Below are 10522 nucleotides of genomic sequence, written 5' to 3' on the forward strand. Positions count from 1 at the left end.
GCATGAAAACCATAACCTACCTCCACCGAAGATTAGAAATCAAGCAAGCAAATTCCCAAAGCGTTGTGTCCTCTTCGTCTCTCCTCTTTCTCGTTCAACTTTCTCTCTCTTTCTCTTGTTCTTTCTATTTTCTTTATTCAAACCCTCTTTCTTTTACCCTAATTAGTATATAATTAAGGATAAAAGATGGCAATAATGCCCCACTAATTAACTTAAGGTTACCTCTTTTAACCCCCAAGTAATTAGACTTATTAACATTAACCCCCTAACTTTATAATTAAGGCAAGAATAGTCAAAAACGTCCCTTAAAACGTATCAAGAAATCCGACCCGGACTGGGATTGCGCAACCTGTGACGGGCCGTCGTGCCTGCGACGGTCCGTCCTGCAGGCCGTCGTAAAGTTCAGAGACCCAAATTTCCACCAATGGCCAGTGACGGTCCGTCACACCTGTGACGGTCCGTCCTGCCATTTCGTTACAAAGTTCAGAGAGTCGATTTCAGCACCCAGATTTCAGAATTTCTAAGTGTTTTGGGACGAGACACCCTCGACGGTCCGTCGTGCCCATGACGTTCCGTCGTGGGTTCCGTTGTCTCAGCCTATTTTTCCAGAAATAAAATCTGCTGCTCAAAACGACTAAACAGGTCGTTACATTAGATACCAATTTACCCATCGTTCGTCCCCGAACGATCACAAGAAGGAAAATAAGGGCGAAAAGGAGTACCTGAATCTGTAAACAGATATGGGTATTTTTCTCGCATATCCGCCTCCTTCTCCCAAGTGGCTTCTTCAACCGGTCGATTCTTCCATTGCACCTTGATGGATGCAATCTCTCTTGACCTCAACTTTCGAACTTCTCTATCTAAAATAGCAACAGGCTCCTCCTCATGAGACAAATTCTCATCAAGCAAAACTGAATCCCAACGGATAATGTAATTTCCATCCCCATGATATCTTTTCAACATAGACACATGGAATACCGGATGCACTCCGGACAGCCCTGGAGGCAAGGCTAACTCATAAGCCACCTCCCCTACTCGCTTAAGTACTTCAAATGGACCAATATACCTTGGGCTAAGTTTACCTCGCTTACCAAATCGCATCACCCCTTTCATTGGCGAAACCTTCAACAAGACTTGTTCACCTTCCATGAACTCTAAGTCTCTAACCTTTCGATCTGCATATTCTTTTTGTCTACTTTGCGCCGCTAGAAGCTTTTCTTGAATAGACTTCACTTTCTCTATCGAATCCCTCAAAAGGTCAGTACCCCAAGGTCTAACCTCGAATGCATCAAACCAACCAATGGGAGACCTACATCTCCTCCCATACAATGCTTCAAATGGGGCCATATCAATACTTGAGTGATAGCTATTATTGTATGAAAACTCCGCTAAGGGTAGGAAGCTATCCCAATGGCCACCAAACTCTATCACACATGCACGAAGCATATCCTCCAACACTTGAATCGTCCTTTCAGACTGACCGTCGGTCTGAGGATGGAACGCAGTACTAAGGTCCAACCTAGTACCCAATTCCGCATGCAATGTTTTCCAAAACTTAGAAGTAAACTGTGTACCTCTATCTGATATGATGGATAGTGGAACCCCATGCAATCGAACGATTTCTGAGATATAGATCTTGGCTAACTTCTCTGCATTGTAAGTCACCTTTACCGGAATGAAATGAGCAGATTTAGTTAACCTATCAACAATCACCCAAATAGAGTCATACTTACCCATTGTCCTTGGAAGACCAACCACAAAGTCCATTGCAATTCTTTCCCACTTCCATTCCGGAATGGGCATTCTCTGAAGTGTTCCTCCGGGCCTTTGGTGTTCATACTTTACTTGTTGACAGTTTGGACACTTGGCAATAAAGTCAACAATATCAAGCTTCATTCTACTCCACCAAAAGTGTTGTTTTAGGTCACGATACATCTTGGTTGCACCCGGATGTATAGAATACCGTGAACTATGAGCCTCTGTCAGAATAGTGTTGATCAAATCATCGATGCGGGGTACACATACCCTTCCCTTGATTCTCAAAACACCTTCCTCATCGATTTGTGCTTCCTTAGCCTCCCCTTGCAATACTTTATCTTGGATTCGCCTTAGTTTCTCATCATCAAACTGTTTTCCCTTAATCTTGTCAAGAAAAGAAGATCTTGCCTCCACACGAGCCAACAATCCTCCCTTCTCATTTACTTCTAATCTCATCAAGTCATTAGCTAGAGTCTGAACCTCTCTAGCCAATGGGCGTCTAGAAGCTTGCAAGTGAGCTAGACTTCCCATGCTTCCCGCCTTTCTACTTAAAGCATCCGCTACAACATTCGCCTTCCCCGGATGATACAAAATAGTGATGTCGTAGTCCTTCAGTAGTTCCATCCATCTCCTCTGTCTCATGTTCAAATCTTTCTGAGTAAAGACATACTGTAGGCTACGATGATCCGTATAGATCTCACACTTAACCCCATATAAATAGTGTCTCCATTGCTTTAATGCAAACACCACCGCAGCCAATTTCAAATCGTGGGTCGGATAGTTACGTTCATGCACCTTTAGTTGCCTTGAAGCATAAGCAATCACACTCTTCTCTTGCATTAGTACTGCACCCAAACCAGAATAGGATGCATCACAATAAACAATGAAGTTCTTACCCTCTACTGGCAAGGTAAGGATAGGTGCGGTAGTCAACAAGGTCTTGAGCTTCTGAAAGCTTTCCTCACATTTGTCCGACCATACAAATGGAATATTCTGCTTAATCAAGTTCGTCAATTGGGAAGCAATAGAATAGAATCCCTTGACAAATCGGCGGTAGTAGCTAGCTAACCCAACAAAGCTCCTTATTTCTGACACATTAGTAGGTCTTACCCAATTCTTCACTGTCTCAATCTTAGAAAGATCCACCATCACTCCATCCTTAGAAACCACGTGCCCCAAGAAGGACACTGCATCTATCCAGAACTCACACTTAGAGAACTTGGCATAAAGCTTTTTCTCCCTCAACATTTCCAATACCATTCTCAAATGCTCTTCATGTTCCTTCTTGCTCTTTGAGTATACCAATATATCATCAATAAATACAATCACGAAGAGGTCCAAATATGGCTTAAAAATCCCGTTCATCAAGCTCATAAACGCAGCAGGGGCATTCGTAAGACCAAAAGACATCACTACAAATTCGTAATGCCCATACCTCATTCGAAAAGCAGTCTTTGGCACATCCGTTGCCCGTATTTTCAATTGATGATAACCGGATATCAAGTCAATCTTAGAAAAGACACAAGCACCTTGTAACTGATCGAACAAGTCATCAATGCGGGGAAGAGGATACTTGTTCTTTATGGTTACCTTGTTTAGTTGTCTGTAGTCTATACACATTCGAAAACTCCCATCCTTCTTCTTTACAAACAAAACCGGAGCACCCCAAGGAGATGCACTTGGTCTAATAAAGCCTTTGTTTAACAACTCTTGAAGTTGGGCTTTTAACTCTCTTAACTCCGCGGGAGCCATTCTATAAGGGGGTATCGAAATGGGGCGAGTACCCGGTTCAAGGTCAATACAAAAATCAATATCCCTATCTGGTGGCATACCAGGAAGATCTGCAGGGAACACATCCAGAAACTCACGGACCACCGAAACCGACTCAATCGAGGGTACTTGGGTAGTGTCATCCTTGAGATGTGCCAAGAAAGCTAAACACCCTTTACTAACCATTTTCTTAGCACGAAGAAAGGAGATGATACGCACCGGATTGGAAGTGTAGTCACCCTCCCAAACTAATGGATCTGTCCCAAGTTTGGCTAACGTCACCGTTTTAGCATTACAATCCAAGATCGCAAATTGCGGAGAAAGCCAAGCCATACCCAGAATTACATCAAAATCATCCATTTCCAAGATAACCAAATCTACATAAGTGTTGCTCCCCACAAATTTCACCAAACAAGACCTATATACCTTTTCAACTACCACAGACTCACCCACCGGAGTAGAAACACGAAGAGGCATATCAAGTAATTCACAATATAAATTTAGACCATTAGCAAATGAGGAAGATACATAAGAAAATGTGGATCCAGGATCAAACAATAAAGAAGCCATGCAATCACAAACCAGAAGATTACCTGTGATGACAGCATCAGATGCCTCCGCTTCAGACCGCCCAGGGAAAGCGTAGCAATGGGCCCTCTCACCCGTATGTCTGTTGCCCCTACCATGTTGTGATGTAGTGGCTCCAGGTTGCCCATCACCTCGGCCGTTTTGGTGACCACCATTACCTCGACCACCACGTCCTCCAGAATAACGGCCTCTGCCATGACCACCTCTACCTCTAACATTTGGAGGTCTGTAACTCTGTTTTGGACAATATCTCTTAATATATCCAATCTCTCCACATCCATAGCACTCTCTGGGTTCATGCATAGGTCTCTCAGAGAAGTGTTGACCGGTCGGAGGTGGACCCCCAACTACAGTCTGTAGTGAAGACTGAATGGATCGAACTGCGTAACCTCCGGAACCTTGTCCTCTAGAGTAAGAACCATTAAACTCTCCTCCCTTTCGAAACCTTTTTGATGTCGATGTCGTGGTGAAGTCATCTGGCTTCACTCCTTCCACCTCTATCACGAAGTCTACCACCTCTTGGAAGGATTTTGCCGTAGCCGCTACCTGTAAGGCTGAAATCCGCAACTCTGACCTCAACCCCTTCACAAAACGGTGAATCCGCTATTGTGGACTGAAACATAGTTGGGTGGCATACCGGGATAATGCACGAAACTTAGCCTCATATGCATTGACCGACATCCTACCTTGCTCTAGGCTCAAAAACTCATCCCTTTTCCTATCCCTCAAAGTTCGGGGGATATACTTCTCCATAAACAAGCTAGAGAATGAGGCCCAAGTCATAGGTGGTGCCTCTGTTGGTTGACACTCAATATGTGACCGCCACCACATTTTGGCATTCCCTTGAAACTGATAACTACGAACTCCACACCAAACCGTTCTACTATACCCATCTTATGTAGTAACTCGTGACAGTCAACCAAAAAATCATAAGCATCCTCCAATTCAGCACCCTTGAAGACCGGAGGTTTCAATTTCAAGAACTTACTGAAAAGTTCATGCTGATCATTTGTCATTATAGGCCCAGTAGTCAGACATGGAAATGTGCCTATGTCCAATGAGACATCCATACGAGGAGCCATAGTGGCTACATGTTGTACTTCTGAAACCAGAGGTATTGGCGCAGAAAACACTGGAGGTGCCTGACCTTGATCAGACAACCCACTGAGATAGGCGAGAACCTGATTGATCATCTCTGGGGTAGGTTGGGGTGGCAATCTCTCATTCTGCACTTGTTCAGTTTCCCCATCCTCCCCTTCTCTTATTACTTCCTCAGTCGGTGGAGGAGTCACTGCCCTAGTATCAGATGGGCTAGGTGCTCGTCCTCTTCCCCTAGAGGACGTCCTCCCACGACCTCTACCACGGCCTCTTGCCGCTGCTCTTCCTCGAGCTACAGCCCCAGTGGCTTGCTCAGACGCACCCTGTCCCGCCGGTGCTGGTATTGGTGTTGGCGTAGTCGTTGCTCTAGTTCTAACCATCTGCGAAAGAGAGTGAAGATGGTCAGATACCAATTTGTATCACCTAGATACCAATTGGATTCAAGTAGTAGCACGAAAGAAACAAAGAAAGAAAGAATGGAATTTTCCTAAAGTCCTATAGCCTCTCAAAGAAAAGTAAAGGCGTCCCCCTACCGTTCCTCAAGACTCTACTAGACTTGTTCTTGTGTGATGAGACCAACGAACCTAATGCTCTGATACCAAGTTTGTCACGACCCAAACCGGGTTGCGACTGGCACCCACACTTACCCTCCTATGTGAGCGAACCAACCAATCTAACCTTAACATTTCAATATAATATCGACAGAAAGTAATGCGGAAGACTTAAACTCATTAAATAAAGACCAATTCATTAACTTCTAAAATTCAACATCTATTATTCCCCAAAATCTGGAAGTCATCACCACAAGAACATCTACGATCAAATGACTAAACTAAGAGTATTCTAAAAGCTAAAAATACATAAGAAGCTAGTCCATGCCGGAAGTTCAAGGCATCAAGACTTGAAGAAGAAGATCCAGTCCAAGCTAGAAGCATTAGCTCACCCTGAATTTCTGGTGTAGTAAGACTGGCTTGAATTACTGTTGAGTCGAAGGCGAAGGCACGTTTGCTCCACTCCACAAATAAACAAGAAGAAAACATAAAAGTAGGGGGTCAGTACAAACACGGGTACTGAGTAGATATCATCGGCCAACTCAAAATAGAAAACAGTATATATTAAGCAATATCATAAAATCAACTAATATCCTTAGCATGCAGCATTTACAGTTACCATAACCCTTGGTTACAACACCAAGCACATCAATGAGGACTCACGCCTCCTCATCATACTCATTTGGGAATTCAGTTCATTAGATTGGATATATTAACATTTTTCAAGATTCATTATCTTTATTCCCCTCGTGTCGGTACGTGACACTCCGCTCCTCAATATACTATCCTGGTACCGGAACGTGGCACCCGATCCATATACTATCCTGGTGTCGGAACGTGACACTCCGATCCTCATATACTATCCTGGTACCGGAACGTGGCACCCGATCCATATTCTATCCTGGTATCGGAACGTGACACTCCGATCCTCATATACTATCCTGGTACCGAAACGTGGCACCCGATCCATATTCTATCCTGGTGTCGGAACGTGACACTCCGATCCTCATATACTATCTTGGTACCGGAACGTGGCACCCGATCCATATACTATCCTGGTGTCGGAACGTGACACCCGATCCATGTATTCTATCCTGGTACCGGAACGTGGCACCCGATCCATATATTCTATCCTGGTACCGGAACGTGGCACCCGATACCCTAATCTCACCACTTTCATTCATCAAGCCTTTTTTTATACCAAGGCATCATCATTAACAAAGTAGATTAGGGTTTCTTTTCAAGATTTGGGATTCAATAGCTTCATCATGCTTATTTATTCACAATTACATAATCACATCATTCATGCAAGCATACAATTAAGCATATAGAAGGTTTACAATACTACTAACACATATCATTCGCTATTAAGAGTTTACTACGAATAGCATGAAAACCATAACCTACCTCCACCGAAGATTAGAAATCAAGCAAGCAAATTCCCAAAGCGTTGTGTCCTCTTCGTCTCTCCTCTTTCTCGTTCAACTTTCTCTCTCTTTCTCTTGTTCTTTCTATTTTCTTTATTCAAACCCTCTTTCTTTTACCCTAATTAGTATATAATTAAGGATAAAAGATGGCAATAATGCCCCACTAATTAACTTAAGGTTACCTCTTTTAACCCCCAAGTAATTAGACTTATTAACATTAACCCCCTAACTTTATAATTAAGGCAAGAATAGTCAAAAACGTCCCTTAAAACGTATCAAGAAATCCGACCCGGACTGGGATTGCGCAACCTGTGACGGGCCGTCGTGCCTGCGACGGTCCGTCCTGCAGGCCGTCGTAAAGTTCAGAGACCCAAATTTCCACCAATGGCCAGTGACGGTCCGTCACACCTGTGACGGTCCGTCCTGCCATTTCGTTACAAAGTTCAGAGAGTCGATTTCAGCACCCAAATTTTAGAATTTCTAAGTGTTTTGGGACGAGACACCCTCGACGGTCCGTCGTGGGTTCCGTCGTCTCAGCCTGTTTTTCCAGAAATAAAATTTGCTGCTCAAAATGACTAAACAGGTCGTTACAAGATCAAATCATACTAAAACATTATGTTAATACAAAGGAGATCATTCCACATTCACTCAAAAAGATTTTCAGACTTGATAACACCGAAACTTTTAAATGCAATAAAAAAATTAGATGAGCTTCAACTAGATTTAAATTTTAACAAACAACAATAGAATCATATTTCACAAAATCGTCTTAGATATATTTATACTTTTAAAGAATTATTAATTTATATGTAATATTATTGAAATCGTATATTTATATAGGAATTTCTGAAAAATATATTATCTTATCGAAATTGGTGATTTTTACATCACTAAGAATCGAATTGATGAGGCTTTACTATATTTTTTAATTTAGTCCCTTTTAAAAAAAAGACTAATTTTCTTTTTTGGTAAAACTTTAGTTCCAATTTTCCATATGATATGTTTAAAACACAAGTCGCATGTTATTCTGATACATTTAATATATCAAAATTTGATTTTCTTTTTTGATAAAACTTTAATTGCAACTTTCCATATGATATATTTAGAGTCATAGATCACATGGTATTTTGATACATTTATCGAAATTATTAATTCACTAAGTATTAATTTTATGAGACTTTATACTCTCTTTTTTTTGTCCGTTTTTAAAAAGAATGATTTTTCTTTTTTGGAAGAACTTTAATTTCAACTTTCCATATTTCCATATAATATGTTTAGAAAGATTATTAATTCACTCAGTATTAGTTTTATGAGACTTTACTATACATTCCTTTTTAGTTTTTTTTTTTTGTAAAACTTTAACTTCAACTTTCCATATAATATATTTAGAGTCATAAATCACATGATATTTAATACATATAGTATAACTTTGTCTAGGATCACAGAATATTAAAATCTTCTTTATTTTACGTATCTAGTCAAACTATAGACTTTTAGGGTGTGTTTGGTATGAAGGAAAATGTTTCCATGGAAAATATTTTCATGCAAAATGTTTTCCTAGATAATGTTTTTACTGGAAAATAAGTAGATTCTTGACTTATTTTCTCATGTTTGGTTGGTGAATAGAAAATTTTTGCGGAAAAGATTTTAGTGTTTGGTTTTTGAATAAAAAATATTTGTAAGATATATTTTTAATTTTTCCTAGAGTAGAAATAATTTTTGAAATGGAAAATATTTTTTAAAAACAAACTCAAATTTTTTTAGGGGGTTAAAAAACATACTCAAATTTTTTTTCGAAGTAGAAAATATTTTCTAACAACAAACTTAAAAAAAAAAAGGTGGTAAGGGTGGGTGGGTTTGGGGTGGGGTCGAGGGTAGGGGTGGAAAAAATGAATTTTTGAAGTTGAAAATGATTTTTAAAAAATAAACTTAACTTTTTGGGGGGTAGGGGTCTAGGTAGGGGTGAGAAAAACAAATTTTGAAGTTATAAATATTTTTTAAAAACAAACTTAATTTTTTCTGGATTTTTTTTTGGGTGGCAAATTGGGGGGCCAGTATGGGTTGGGGGTGTGGGGGCTGGTAGGCTGTGTGGGTTGGTAGGGTGGGGGTGGGAGTTGGAAGAGAGTTTTAGAAAATGTTTTCCTTAAGTTTTGAAGGGAAGTCATTTTCCTTAAATTTCAGGAAAATGAGTTTATTTAGAAAACATTTAACCCAACCAAACATGACAAAATTGGAAAACATATGTTTTCCTCCATACAAACACACTTAATAATTAATACAAGAACTAGTATCATTTTTTTACTAAAATATATTTTCATTTGTTTTTTTCTAAAGAAACGTCATAAGAAAGCAGCTGAGACTGGGGCTGGCAAGGGGACGGGGAAGGGGACTGGAAGACGGGACGAAGGGGGACGGGGAGGGGAGATTTGACACGGGACCGAGATTGGGGGGACCGGATTGGGGGGGACGAAAATAGGTCCAATCCCGTCCCACTATATATACGGGATGAGATGTGATTTGGGGGGACGGGACGGGACGCGATGGCATAGGACGGGGGATTCTTTTTTTAAAAAATATTTATATATTTTTATTGAAATGATACGTCTTTAGCTAATAAATTTTAAATTTAACTTTTGATTTTCAAATATCAAAATAAATTTTATAATTTAAAGTTTCAATTTTCAAATTTTAAGATTTATTTTTCAAATTTCAAATTTCAACTTTAAAGTTTTAAATTTCAAATTTGAGAAGTTTAAATTTGTAATTTAAATATTTTAAAGTAATGTAAATTGTAAATTTTAAATTAAGTATTTTAAAATAGTTTAGTACTTTAGTATATATATTTAATTGTATGTATTAAAATTAAAATTCAAAACAATAATTGTATAAAAACAAACTTGAACAAAAGTTAAAACCTTCAAATTTATTCAATAGAACTTATAAGTTACAACTTACAATTAACAAATATCAGTGGAGTAACTAATCTACGCAGCTACCTTCTAGGAAGGGTTCTGTTTCAATAAGTTCTCATACGTAAAACTAATATTTGTTACAGATATTATATGAATAACTAATTTTACGCAGCCACCTTCTAGGAAGGGTTCTGTTTCAATTAGTTCTCGAATATAATCTAATAATATCTGTTTTCTCCTTTAAAATTTAATTCTAATTGTCGCATCATATCGATGGTGATATCCTTCGATGTTGGCAAACTTGTTAGAAATTCTTGTGCCTCTAATTCATCATCACTGCATTCAATTTGTGTTTTGATCCAAGTTGCTTGTTTTTTTACTTAACTTTGGCAAATTGTTATTCCTCCTTTCGGCATTG

The sequence above is a fragment of the Solanum lycopersicum genome, chromosome 3 (genome assembly GCF_036512215.1).
Source record: "Solanum lycopersicum chromosome 3, SLM_r2.1".
NCBI lineage: Eukaryota > Viridiplantae > Streptophyta > Magnoliopsida > Solanales > Solanaceae > Solanum > Solanum lycopersicum.